The sequence below is a fragment of the Protopterus annectens genome, chromosome 2.part2 (genome assembly GCF_019279795.1).
Source record: "Protopterus annectens isolate FY-2018-M chromosome 2.part2, PAN1.0, whole genome shotgun sequence".
NCBI lineage: Eukaryota > Metazoa > Chordata > Ceratodontiformes > Protopteridae > Protopterus > Protopterus annectens.
In genome coordinates, this window is record NC_056730.1 from 642,282,025 (window position 1) to 642,297,305 (window position 15,281).

The 15,281-nt window shown below is 41.9% G+C and overlaps 1 protein-coding gene across 5 annotated transcripts in view; it reads right to left on the bottom strand.

Moving 5' to 3' along the window:
• The window catches only part of DYSF (dysferlin), a 3,914,743-nt gene that overhangs the window by 3,057,979 nt on the left and 841,483 nt on the right, over positions 1-15,281 (bottom strand). The window lies entirely within an intron of this gene.

Consider the following 15,281-nt stretch of genomic DNA (forward strand, 5'->3'; position numbering starts at 1 on the left):
AGTGGAAAGCAGCTGTTAGAGAGATCCAAGCATGACGATACTGATGTTTTTCTAAACTTGCTTAATCTCAGAAACATTCCTCATGATAATCAACTTTGTTCACCTGCCCAGAGACTTGTGTCAAGACAAACCAAAACCACATTACCAATCAGTAAGGTTCTGTTGGCTACATGTGCTAAAAACAGCAAAGCAGTGAAAGCTCAACTCCTGAAAAAGTGTTTGTCCCAGAAGTCCTACTAAGATAAGACCAGCAAACCTCTCAATCCATTAAAAGAAGAGGAAATAGTGAGGATGCAGACAACAACAGGTTTTGATTGAAATGGATTTGTGAAATGTTTTTGTCAAGAACCGAGATAGTGGAATCACAGGGAATAGAATTTAGGCAGAATCAGAGGCATTTATTACCGGTGTCCAAGCCAGTGTTACAGCATCTTACATGTAATAAAAACTTAATTCTCAGAGTGACTTGTCCAATGTTTCTGTTCCAGAGGACATTCCATCAGCTATCCCTGATCCTCAGAATATCCCTGAAAGTCCTGAAGCAGAACATTCCCCAGTGACTGACCCTGTTGCTAAACCAGTCCTAACTATTAGGTTCATAGGTTCATACTAGGCTATCTACCCTAGGGCATTTATAAGCCTAGCCAGAGTGTGTTTGACTTTCGCCACCCATTTTAAATTAATTTTGCTATGCCCTTTTTCGAGGTTAGTATACTGTGCCTCTGTCTAACAGTGACACAGAAGTGATACCCGGGGTAAACCTACGATCTCCCATCAACTCATCAAGATTCCTCTTGAAGAGAGTCAATGAGGGACTCTGCCTAACCTGGACTGAGATTTTATTCCAGAGTGAAGGGAGCCTCTGGGTTATGAATCTGTCCCTCCAGCATGTCCTATTTATTTCAGTGCTGAGATTCAAGTCTCTCGAGCGCGTAGCTCAATGGGATTTGGATTTTCTGAGGTGCAGCATGTCCATTAATTCCGGGTTGGACATGGCTTTATACGTCAGGCACAGATCGCCTCTGAGCAGGCGGTATGCCACTGAGTAGAGCTGGAGTTTTTTTAACCGGGCAGCATATGACATCTGTTTGAGCCCTTTGATCCTCTTGGTGAGGTACTTCTGGGGTCTTTCCAGTTGCTGCAGGTGTCTGGTAAGGTACATCCCAAAAGGGGCATTGTACACAATTATGGGTCTGATGAGGGATGAGTAAAGAGGCACGATGACCTCCCCTGATCTAGATGTGAATCCCTTCATGATTAGGTGGGCTATATAAAATGTTTTTCTAACCACTTTGGCCACGTGTTTGTCAAATGAAAGATTGCTATCAACTTGGGTCCCCAGGTCCCTAATTACTTCTTCTGTACTTAATGGATTACCATCTATGTGGTAATTTGTGGGCACTTTGTTTTTGCCAAAGGGGATGACTATACACTTTTTGGCGTTTAGCTTGAGGCCATGCCTCTGGCACCAGTTGTCTGTTTCTATGAGGCCCTTTTGGAGGATGCTTGTGTTGGCTGGAGAGTCGATTATGGCACCCAGTTTGCAGTCATCTGCGAACTTAGTCAGCCACAGTCCTTCCGTGTTGGCCTGTACCTCTGAGAAATATATACCGAACAAGAGAGGTCCCAGGACTGAGCCTTGTGGGACGCCACTTGTAACTGGTTTGGAGTCTGACATGGCTCCAGCAATTCTAACCATGTGGGTTCTGTCCTTGAGCCCGTTTGCAACCCATCTAGTGACATAGGGGTTTATATTTAAGCTGGTGAGCTTATCTATAATGCCCGAGTGGGGTATTGTATCGAAGGCTTTTGCGAGGTCCAGGTAGGCTGTGTGGACCACCTTCCCCTCGTCAATGACCTTGGTGACTGTTTCAAAGAAATCGACCAGGTTTAAGAGGCAAGATCTGCCCTTAAAAAAACTGAACTGGGTAGGATCCAGTGTCTGTAGGTCCCCGATATCTTTATTTATGAGGTCCATGATGATCCTTTCCATAGCTTTGCAGACCAAGCTAGTCAGGCTTATGAGGCGATAGTTTCCAGGATCCGTTGAGGCACCACCTTTGTGGAGAGGGACCACTGTTGCTGTACGCCACTCTTTGGGTACATATCCTGTAGTAAGGCTGAGATTGAACAGTAGTTTTATGTTTGGGTTTAGCTTTTCTTGGAGTTCATGTAGGACGCAGCCCAGGACACTGTCTGGTCCCATTGATGCTGTGTTTTTTGCTTTGGAGAGGGCGGCTCTTACCTGAGCATCTGAGATGTCAGGGGGGCAGCACTCTGCTGGGATAGATATTTGCCCTTTTGGTGGGGGGGGGAGTTTGTGCGGAGTCTGTCAGCTGGGATGTTGGCAATGTCTGTAGGTTCAGTGTATTTTTTGTCATTTTGGACTAATTCTGAGCATATCTGGGAATTCCCACCCAGGTTCCTAACATAACTAAAGAAAGCCTTGTGATTATCCTTAGTGTCCTGTGCAATTTTTCTCTCGAAGCTGGCCTTAGACGATTTTATGAGTGCCCGTAGTTTTTTGCTAATACTGATCAGAGATGCCTTCCCTTTTTGGGATTTTGCTCTGTCATGTAGTAGATTCTTCCTTCCATTGTATAGCTTGTTTATGGCTGGGGTCCACCAGACAGGACGTCTGCCTTTGGAGGATTGGATCTTGGTTTTATTTGGGATTGCATGATCCATGCATTCCTGAAGGTGTTCATAGAATGCGTTTATAAAGGATTCTGCGGTCTGGGCCGTATTTTCCACAGGCCCGGGGGCTTTGAAGGATTCCACCTCGGTTTTGAAGAGTGTGAAATTTGCTTTAAAGAAGTTTTTCACTGTGGTTTTCTGGGCAGGGGGTGGGGTCGGGATGTGAATATCCAGTGAGATTAGTTTATGGTCTGATCTTGCCAGTGAGGGATACACTTCTGGTCTGGAGCATAGAGTCCCCATGTTGGTGATGATCAGGTCCAGTATGTTTTCCCCTCTTGTGGGAGTGGTAACAAGTTGTTCCATAGCATTTGAGTTTATAAATTCTAGGAACCTTTGCGCTAGGGTGTTGGAGCTAGAGTAATGTTCCCAGTCTATGTTTGGGTAGTTGAAGTCGCCCAATATAATGGTGTTTGGAGAGACCTTCATATTTTCCAGTGTTATCAGGAAGGCCGAGTTAGGTTCCTGGGTTTGGAGGGTGGCCTGTAGCAGGCTATAAACTGGAAGGCAGTTAGTTGCACATGGACAGTCTCTGATGCTTCGTGCTGTGCCACCAACGTGGAGGTGTGGGTATCTTTGACGAATACTGATATTCCCCCTCCTTTTGTGGTTCGGTCCAAGTTTTGGGGCCGAAAAGCATTACATTACAAGATCAGGTCACATTTCCAGATCTAGTTCCAGATACATGGCAACCTGGACATGATTGTTTAGTTTATTATTGTCTGTATAATTTACATGCCTATTCAAATGTCATTGTCAATGTGAGATAGCTCAGTAAACAGGGAGGATGTAGCTCAGAGTGTGTGATGTAGCTTTAAGAAGCATTCCAGTCAGTGGGCACGTGTATATAAGTACTGAGCATGTGCAAGCAAGAGGGCCATTTTGAGTGAGCAGCCAGAGTGAAAGGATGTATGTGTGTAATAGTCAGTCAGTTTGTTTAAGATTAATGTTCTTGCCATCCATCCTGATGTGTTTGCATGTAATAAACTACCTAAAACAAACAATACACAAGACGAGTGACATAATCTAATGGCCACTAAACCCACAATGTACTTGCCAGGGTCACCCAAAGTTTGCCAACTCCACACCATTACCTGTATGCCAAAAGTGATAATGTATGCATCACAGGTAAAACTTGTTTGTGCATATATTAAATAGCAGCATCAGTGGTGCAACAGATACCACACTCTTCTTTGGTTAAAGGACTGTGGGTTCTAGTCCCACATCAGGTAGATTGATTACTGATACTGAAGTTCAGCATAAGGGGATGCCGCACTCCTGAGTGTGTTGCCCTTTGGATGAGATGTTAAAAGTTGAGGCTCCTTCTGCTTGAGTTGGTGGTAACTCAGGTAGATGCAAAAGATCCCATGGCACATATCAAAATGAATAGCGAAAGTTCTCAGATGCCCTGGCCAGATTTCTCCTAAAAGTATAAATTCTACCTCGGGTCTCCCCTGAAAAGAGGCTACTAGCCTTGTGGGATTAACCTGGTCAAAAAATGTAAATAAATAAAAAATATTAACTGCAAAAATAGAGGGTGGGGAAGGCATGTTGTGGGGTGTGCTACATAAGTGAAGTTTAGCATTTAAAAGAAAATGTTTGAGTAATGCCCAAGATATGAAAGATAGGAACTGCTAAATACATTAACATCTGCATGCATGGCCTTCCTAATTTCTAACCTAATATCATGCCTTTCTAAGTAAACCTCTACCCTACATGTTGGAACACATTCATGCTTTTGTCTTCTATACAAGGTAATGCCTGCAGTACCGATTCAAACGGTCAAGTGGAGCTGTAGCCATGCTACATAGGTCCATTGAGTTTAACTGACAACTCCATTACTTAATGAACTTTTATACAACTGTATAACACCAATGTAAACATTCTTAATGCAGTATAGTGTTCCTGACTTCCCTTTTGCCTATACAGTTTTGAGGCATTCTGCAGCCCTTTGTTTTGGTCTCAGGCATGGTGTTATTTGCTTGGGGCAATAAGCTACCAAAAACTCTTTTTGGAATCCCAGAGAATGTTTTACATGTGTGTGGGGGAGGGGTTTCACATGCAATACCCCTGTTCAAGTTTATAATCAACTCAAGATGGCATCACAGTAGTAAACAGGTAAACACTTAGGCTCTGGCAGAAACAATATTATTTTCTTTATTCCACAGTCCTCCTATGTGTCAGTAGACAAACAGATTAACAAAACACAGTGATCAAAACAATTTGATTAAAGCAGTTGTTTTTAAGAAAACTCTCTGTAACTTCCTAGCTGAATACAGGGAAGAGTGCACTTAACGTGTCCTGATCTTATAACATATATATGTAAATTCACTGTCTTTCTACATTTGCTTTGTGTACATTAAAGTATATAATCAATTCACGGTTGCATCCCAGTGGAAAACAGGTAAATACCAACAACCCAAACCAAAAGAGACAACCTATGCGACAAATGCCTACAACCCATGACTCTCAGCCAGGGTTGCCAGATTTCCAGCCCCCCAGGTAGGGACAAAAAAAAAAAAAAAAGAAGGTCTCTCACGGCAAGTGAAGACCAAAAAAAAAAAAGGTCTTTAATACGGAACAGAGTTCCAGAGTTCCACATTAAAGAACTGAGCTCACTCAGTAGCTCTGCACTAAACACGGAGCTTCTCGTGTTTAATGCATTGCAGTTCCGCATATGGGCCAATCAAAAATCGCTAAACACGGAGCTTCTCGTGTTTAATGAGGAGCACAAGAAGCTCCGTGTTTAGCAATTTTTGATTGGCCCGTATGCCAGGTATACGGGACAATCAAAAAAAACAAACAAACAAAGCGGAGGCTGGCCAGGATTTAAACTGGCAGGGCAGGACTCGGGATCAGGCTGCTGATCTCGGGACAGTCCCACCCAAATAGGGACGTCTGGCAACCCTGCTCTCAGCTGTCCAGATTTTCACAGAATGTCTAGATTTTTTTTGCCATATTTTGGTCTGACCTCATAAAATTTTAGGGTTTTCTGCAAGATCTCTGATGACTGAAATCACTAGACAGTCACACATTTGTGGTGGGTTCAAATTTCATACCCTTCAGAAAATGAATGACAATGCAAAACCTGTTATTCTATCAAGTTTGTAAGAACAATATTTACAATTTCTACCTATTTCGGGGCCTTGTCTCCCCATTATTTTTGTCTTTGTCTAGAGTTCTTGCACTAAGAGTTTGACAGGAATGCCAAAACCTAAACATACATGTGGGGCAGGGAGTGGGCAAACAGATCCTTCAAAATTGAAGTGCCTTAGATTTCTCTGAAACTACAGGCAGTGTATGTATATGTTTTAAAGGTTTTTATTGAGCTGTCTTTAACAAACACTTATTCAAATGTGACACTTTATCTTGTACTAGCTTACTGTTTGTTTGTTAGAACTAGTTAATGCCAAAACAGAAATCACTGTAGATCCAGATAACACAATGAAACAGTCCTTCCCACATGTGAATACTCCAGATGCAGCCAGCTGTCTTTAAACCACAACTGGATGAACTAATAGGTCTCATGTCAAAAGTACAGACAGACATCTTGGAGCTAAAGTCACTGGAGTCCCGGAATAAAGCTGTCACTGATGCTTTCCTGGCAGTCAGCCTTTCTGATAACTAAATGTTTAAAAGCTCCAGATTACACAACATACGGTCAAATGTATATGGCCAGCAGCCCACCATGCTGTCATTGTTACAAAAAAAGACCTAAGGAATCAGCACCACAGCCCTTCTTTGATCTGGACAGAGTGAGCACATTGCTTACTCAGACCACCGACCGATTAATGAAAATATCCCCAACAAGTTATATGCAGACTTATGGACTATCAAGCTAAATTAAAAATCCTGTACCTTGTAAAGTAAGCTAAAGTCTTTACTTTAAAATCCTGCAACTTAAGAATGTGTCATGATTTGTCAGACTCATATAATGCAACACTCTTATATGAATGGGCTATCTACTCACAGTATGACGTTGTCCTGTTCGATTCTCAGCTAGAGCATCTTCTGTGTTGAGACATGCATGAATGGGCGTACCTTCGTTGAAGGTTGTGCGTCAGAGCTGGCAACTCGACACGTAAAAATCTACTGCCAATCATTAGCGGACCGGAGTTCCGCTGTGGCGACCCCCGACCGGTAAAAGCCGAAAGACACAACAACAACTTTACTAAAGTATGGTACCCAACTGTTATCATTATTAAAAGGAAATAAAGTCCAAATATTTTGATTTTCTTAAAGCTCATTGACTTTCTTACAACAGAATAACCTTTAAGAAATAGCTGATAATTCAAATTTAACAACACCAGATGGACATAATTGTTTAGAGATATCTAATAAAGCAACTGCTGCTTGGAAGTTTCTTCTATCCCAAGCATAAGAAAGAAAATATTCCTAACAGCCCTGTTTTCACTGTCTCCCTGCTAGTGGCATCCAGGAAACATGTTTGAAAAGGAAGCATGGCAACAACTTTTCCCACTGCTCTCTACTCTACTATAATATAACAATGCAGACATATACTTCTATCATTCAAACTCAAATCCTGTAAATAGCAAACAGAACTCTAAAATGACACTGACAAATCCTGCCAACATCTAAAGACTTTGGTACTAAAATGAACAGTGGTCTATAGGAACAATTTATGAAGAAATCTGATGACTTCACATGACTGTCTTGCATCTACTACTACTTCCTGCCTATGCTTTATTCATAGCAACTGTTGCTTTCCTACAGGAACTAGTCCTTTTCACAAGTAAATCATCTGTGATGTTAAGACCTATAGTGTTATCTAATGGTTGTTAACTTCTTCTAACTTGCTTTGCTTAGGAACCATTTATTTTACAAAATATATAAATGAAGCACCTGAAGCCATGAACTGCTCGAACACGACTTTATTACTTCCAAAAAAATAAAAATAACAATAAGCAATGAAGTCCCCTGAGTCTTAAAAACATTGGGAATGTCTTCCAAGCTCCCATTATTCATATTCCTTCCCTCCGCTTCCAAAATAATGGCTCATCTGCTTCCATCTTCCGGAGGAACAGGACTTAATGGAAGCCAACAATACTGACAATCTGCATGAGGCAGTCTGTCAGCTCACACAGGTCGTAATGCTTCTAAATAATAACATTTCTCAGCTGCTGAATAGCAGGAACAATGGTTCGTTGCCTGGTAACCAGGAAGGACTGAGTAATTTGCGGAATGACATCATAATGGAAGATGAAAGCAGACGAGCCGTTATTTTGGAAGCGGAGGGAAGGAATATGAATAATGGGAGCTTGGAAGACATTCCCAATGTTTTTAAGAGTCAGGGGACTTCTTCGTTGCTTATTGTTATTTTTATTTTTTTGGAAGTAATAAAGTCGTGTTCGAGCAGTTCGTGACTTCAGTTGCTTCATTTATATATTTTGTGGTCTAGTTTGTTTTGCAGGGTGCCTGTTTCTCTGTTTTTCGTTGGTTGAACCATTTATTTTACCAATGTGTGCTTCACTGGCTATCAACATTAGATGAAGAGAAGCAGACATACAGTGATCACTGGAGCATGATGTGCCACAAGGACATTTTCTCTGAAGAAGGACAGGGAGGAGACCATACCTTTTTTTTCTAGATTTTTGTGATAAATCAGTTTGGATTGAATTCAAGAAATAAAGACAGATATTTGACTTTCATACTTAATATCCTTCAGAAAATGCATGACAACACAAGACCTTTTATTTTAATAGCTTTCTAAGTTTATAAGAGCAATATTTAAAATTTGTCTCAATTTTTGGGGCTTATTTTTGGCTTTGTCCTGATTTCTTGTGCTATGAGGTTGAGCTATGGGGAGGACCCACCTGTTGGAAGGGATAATATAAGACCTTCTAAAGTTCAATAGGAAGGAAACAAATCATTAGAAGAAGGAGAAAAGAAAGAGGGAAGCTAAAGGTGGAGGTACGTGACCAAAATAAAACTGCTGTCCTCTTTAATCAGGATCCTGGGTTATGCACCACATGCTGTCTGGACTAACGTCTGTTATCCTCCCAAGACTGCTGTTATTTTTTTCCCTTAAACTAACAATGTTGTCTTGAATTTCTCATGTTTTGTTTGCACTCTGCAAAATGACCAGGCCTTGATGAAGGTAATTCCTGGAATTCCTGACAATGAAGAGGAATAAAAGAGCTTCTTTAATAATCACATGTACTTCCATATTTTCCTTCGTTTTTTTTTTTTTTTTTAATACTTCCTGAGATGGAACCCCAAACAGTTTACATTCATCCAGGCATGTCCTGAGAAGCTGTCCCTTAACATCTATGGGGAAGCTTTATATATGCATTCTAGCACATCTGTGGAAAAAATGTCATTGGCAGCAGCTCTGCAGCTACTGTGCTCATACCCTCAAACCTCTAAGCTTTAAAAAATTTGGACAAAGCCAAACATGACCGAGAAAAAGGCCCAAAACCTGGGACAGATTTTAAATATTTCTCTTATAAATTTAGAAAGTTACTGGGAAAACAGATTTTGCATTTGCATGTATTCTCTGAAGGATATGAACTCTGTAACTCAAACGTATGTCATTATTTTGTGAATTCAGTCACCAGTGATTTGACAGAAAACCACACATTTTATGAGGAACAGACTAAAAATATGAGGCAAAAATCTGGAGAGTCAACAAAAATCTGGACAGTTGAGAAGTATGACTATTCTATTCACATTTGGTGACATATTCCCTCCCTCAGCTGTTGTGTAAGACAGTCCGCATATATATATATTTTTTTTGTTTGTTTTTTAAAGCTGATTCCCTGGTCTGTTTTACTCATGTTATTTTTCAGGTAATTCATCTTGTGATATTGATATCTGCCGGTCCTAATCCCCAGAGCCGCAGAACTATATGTTTTTTCAGATTTGTCAATGATTATATTTTTTTTAATATTCACGGACAAAGTATTTAAACCAGGTACCACCTACAGTCCCCTAAGTGCCTTGAGGGAAATTACTGCTGGGTCCACCACAGGATTTTTGCACAAATACTGGAACTGAAGCTAGATCTTGTAAATTGTTTTAAATTATTTTTGTTGCAGAAACTACAAGTATGTCTCACAAAAACATTTTCAACGACATTTCTGAAGGTTTCTATCAATGTAGGTACTGATGATGATATAGGCTGTTCAATCCCTAGCAATTATAAATATTTTGTGGGTGGATGATAACTCTTAAAACACACAGACACACACCATATTTAATATGCTCTCTCATAATTTTAAAACTTTAGCCAAAGAAGGTATCCTTAAGTGGAAGGCCTGAGGAAATGGCGTCCTCATCATCTGCATCAAACCTCAAAGCCAAGTGGATATGGTCTGAGTAGACAAGATCCCCTTCATCATAATCTGAGTCAGAGGATTTTACCTTGGAAGGGGTCCTTTTCCTCTCCCTGCAAAAGTGCTTCCGAGTCACAGATGTAATAGCAGCAGCAGCAGCAGCCCACTGTAGCAAAACATAATACTCCTTCTTGAACCTCCTATAATCAAAAGAGGAAGGGATAACCCAAAATGCCTGTATTGGCTGGTGTCTAATTCAAGGATATGGATCCAATTCACCAAATTCCAGATCTTTAATATCTGTTTTATTGGGTTTTGCCCAAACTAGAACAGTAGTTTTGGCTTTAGCCATCATATGTGCCAACTCACCTGTCTTGGCTACATGAACTAGAAATGCTTCAGATTAGCATTCATACACTTCATGTAGAGAAAGGGAGTCTTTTGATGAATTTCTGTATCTAGGCTGATGTCTTCTGCAAGTGGCTATGAACCACTGTTAGCAGCAGTGAATTTACACATCTTAACAGGAAACCCGAATCAGAAACTTAGGAAGAAAAAGACTTTTTGAGGGTCAGAGTCAAGTGCTAGACAATGCCACAGCGTTAGGGCATGGGTAGGGACCAGCTAAATCAGTATTTGTCATGCAGGTCACTTTAGAGGGAGACAAATGATCACTGACCACTGGCTGCAGGGTGAGCAAGGATTTAAGATCATGCTAGGCAGGGTGAGGAATCAGGTAGCTGGGTTGTAGTCATGACAGAATAAGGCAAGAATTCAACTCCCACTACCTTTTAAGTGGGTGATGGAAAAGTCTTGGAAATCAGTTGCTGGCAGAAGGAAAGGATGAGCACACTGATCTTTGGCTGAGGGGTATGAAAGAGGCCATAACATTGATCAGTGACTGGAAGTAAGTAAGAGAACTCCAGACATCAGTAGTGGGAGGGGTGTCAGTGGCTGCCAAGCTGGAGTTAGTGCACTGAAACTACTAGTATGGCTGTGTGAAAGCTGACAGAATGAATTGGAGTTAATAAGGACAATGAGGACAGTGGCCACTGCAAGGACAAAAAAGGATAATGAAGGTTATAGCAGGGGTTCTAGATTACTAGGCATGCAGTCCAGGTGACCATTAGCTAGCCTAGCCCAAATTTCTAATTGCCCCAAAGCACTGTCTGTTTAAATGACTTGCTCCAAGTCACATAGTGGACAAATGAAGGCTGAGAAGAATCAAACCATGTACCACAGGAAGAAGCTCATTAATAGTTCTCAGCCATAATGCACTGGTCCGTACCACCTACCAGACTACCAGGGTAATTAAGGTGGCAACCACTTGCTGCCATTATACATGTGAGAGTGAGAAACTCAAGAGAGATGTCAGATGAGGAAGGGTGACAGACTGCTCTTAGCACTGGATCAGCACACTTTTTCCAGCATATTCTACCTAACCTTCCCACTCACAGTACTCATGCCGACAAGATGTATACCTCCCTCTGCTTCACACAAATAAGGCTACTCTGCATATCCTTTGTGCAGTGCAACAGATGTCTGCAGAGGCTATGGTACGGAAGTCTCTATGCCATGTTTAAGCATGTGAGATGTGCAGCTCCATCTGCTTCATACACAAAGACTACTCTGCATATCCTTTGTGCAGTGCAACAGATTTCTGCATAGGCTATGGTACGGACGTCTCTAAGCCGTGTTTAAGCATGAAGTGGGTGTCAAACAGAAACAGCACCAAAAATTAGACTCTAACTTCTGAAGAGCAGTATTTAAAGGCTGTCACTTTCCACAGAAATTCCACTTGCATAAAAATGAGGTTACGTTGCAATAACAATATCACAACCACATTCATACTTTATATCTACCAAGAACTCTAGATAAGTGCAACATCTGCATCCACAGATAGGAACCAGCATTACTGTACAGTATGCACACTACTATCACAGTGGTTCCCCAACAGAATGTGAATCCTTATGTTTGCTTACTGTACTCTAAAGGATGGCCTCTTTGGAATTAACCAGAGTCCTTCTTGATGTTAAGTACTCTCTGTGAACATTTTAGCCTCTTTCTCAAGGTCTTAAATGGTTACCTCGTAACACAATGAATAGCTAACTATGTAATTAAACTCCAGATTGCTAAACATTACTCCTTCTACCTGTAAAGGTATTATTCCAAGAAAATACATGCAGCCCTCCCTACCACAAGCATTTGCTAACAATTCTATCAAACCTGTAAAGAGTCTCAAACTTAGGTATGTAAAAAGAGACCCAGATTTGTTTATCTATTTTGCAATACCTGCATGAAGTTTCTGCAAAGCGAAGATGCAGGTTGTTTACAGTTTTGTTCAAGGCAGCAGGAAAGCTGAAGTGTGTCCCCACAGAAACCTGGTATGAAGCATGAAGTGGGTCTTGGACAGGATGCCACTCTACTGCAAACACAGACACTCAAACACCTCACACACACCTGGAGGTTGTTTGGATGACAGTGACAAAACATACAACAATATTTTGCATTCTTTTTAGAAATAATTGCAAAAGCACTATAATCTCTACAATTTTGTCTCTGCTTGATAGACATCCTGAAAACAGTGAAAACAGAATCTAAAGAAGTCTTGTTACTTGATTTTCAATAAAGACTGTCTGTTTAAACTCTTTTTTTTTTACATCTTGATAAACTGAGTTCTGACAGCCTTAGTTTAATTTTTTATAAGCAAAATTAAGCAAAATGAGATTAGTTCAGGGTACTAAGCCTGGTCTAAAGAATAACCTTAATTCCAAATAAGAGCTGAATAGTTGTTAAACAAAAATGCAGCACTGAAAAGAAAGTCTGGAGCTCTCAAACTGGCTTTGTTGGCATAAGATTGCAATAATATAACCTGCATGCTGGGAAACTATCATGGCATTCATTCCCAACAGTAACATTATCCAGCTGTTATTTCAGATGTTACATAATGTTAAGCATAGTTTGCAATATTTACTGACATACAGTGTTCTTTTTACCAATGCATGCTGTGACATGCTTTGGCTTTCAAAATGTTTAATAGTGGATATTTCAACAAGTTGCTAATAAAACCTGGTTGCAGAAAGAACAGTTGTGTACACTTACCATAAATGTAGATGTTCAAGTGTATTCACTGTTGCAGTCATCACACTTGGGTTATCTGCCTGCAGGTAGCCCTCAGTCGGCCCAAATACCAGAGACTTAGTATTTCTGCATCGCTTGCTGTTGCTTCATGACTGACGTCAGGTTGTCAGGGTATAAAAACAGGCAGCCGATGCCATTACATCAGTTTTCTTGCCCCAAATGTCAGGAGCCTCACAAATAGGGAGCTAAGTTATGGTGGGGGAAAACACCACCAGTAAAAAGTAAATACCAATAGCCCTGTAAGGTGTGAGTAATAGACATAGAGGAGAGAGAGAGACAAGGGGGCTGGAGGGTGGGAAACTAGGACTGCAACAGTGAATACAGTGGAACATTTAAATTTATGGTAAGTGTACACAACTGTACTATTTTCTTCGTGTTTCACTGTTGCAGTCATCACACTTGGGTTGATTCCCAAAGCAGAAGAAAGGGTGGAGGCAGTCAAGGAGAGTTGGGGCTGGCTAGTATGCCCTGCAGGACTGCTGTTACAAAACCTGCCCTGGATTTGGAAAAGATAGGCAGGCGGTAATGCTTGGTGAAAGTGTGTACAGAACTCCAGGTAGCAGCTTCCAGAATGTCCCTGGTAGGGACTCCCCTCAGGAATGCTGTAGAGGTAGACGTTGCCCTAGTGCAATGCATTCTTACCCTTTGAGGGGTTGGTTTCCCATGGTGTTTGTAGCAGAAATGGATACAGTGTGCTATTCATTTGGAAATTGTTTGTTTAGAAATGGCATTGCCCTCTGCCCCTGGTGCAAAACTGACTAGTAACTGGTCAGATTTCCTGATGGGCTTAGTCCTATCAAGGTAGAATCTGAGCTGTCTGTGCACGTCCAAGGAGTACAGGATCCTTCCCCTTTACTTTGAGGATTAGGGAAGAAGGTTGGCAAATGGATGGATTGGTTGAGAGCCACACTGGACACCACTTTAGGCATAAAGGAAGGGTTAGTCCTGAGGGAGACCCTGTCAGCATGAAAAATAATGAAGGGTTCCACAGCCATAAGTGCGTGTAGCTCAGACAATCTTCTAGCTGAAGTGATGGCCAGAAGCAAGGCTGTTTTCCAAGAGAGGAATTTTAACTCTGCTGATACTGCAGGCTCAAAAGGGGGTAGCGTGAGATTTTCCAGTACAAAGTTAAGGTCCCAAGCAGGGGTGGGTGCTCTCCTTGGTGGCCTTAGGTTGTTAGCTCCTCCAAAGAACTGCTTGATGAGAGGGTGAGAGATGAGAGGTGGTTCAGTGTTGTAATGAGTTGAGATGGCAGAGGCATGGATCTTAATGGAGGGGAAGGAGAGGCCTCTGTGGAGTAGGTCTGCTAGGTAATCCAGGATTAGAGGTAAGGAGAGCAGTGCTGTGTCCTCTCCTTTAGATTGAATCCAGGAACAATACCTTTTCCACTTATCAGGATTTCCTTGTACTGGGTCTTCTGGCTTCAAGAATGATGTCCAGCACCTGCTTGCTTAGGCTGGTCACTGGGGGAGAATTCAAGGAATAAGCCAGGCTGCAAGATTCAGGGTTTGCAGTTGCGAATGCAAGATCTGTCCCTCCTACTGAGTGAGGAGGGCTGGGATCTGGGGTAGGTGCCAGGGTGGCACCGGTGACAGGCTGTGCAATAGTGGGTACCAGTGCTGGTGTGGCCAATCCGGGGCAATCAGGATTGCCCTTGGTCTGTCCTGTCTTATCCTGAGTAATATTCTTGTGAGAAGAAGCAGAGGGTAAATGTATAGGTTGAGAGGTTTAACCACTGGAAGGATAGGGCATCCACTTTCCAGGCCCTGCTGTGAGGTGTCCTAGTGTAGAATTTGCTGAGCTTGTGATTGTAGGGGGAGGCAAAAAGGTCCACCTCTGGGGTCACCCATTTCTGGGTTAGAAGGCTGAAGGTGCTGGGTTCTAATTGCCACTCGTCTGGGTCTAGGAGATTTCTGCTTAGGTCATCTGCCAGTGAGTTTTGTTTGCCTGGCAGGAATTGAGCTTGCAGATGAACATGCATGTCCAAGGCTGTGTTCCACAGGGCCATGGCTAGCTTGCAGAGTGGGTAAGAGTGGGTCCCCCCTGCTTGTTGATGTACCACATAACTGTGGTATTGTCTGTTTTTATTAGCAGGGGTCCTGGTGAGAGTAGGGATCTGAAAGCTGTTAGAGCATGCTGAACAGCTAG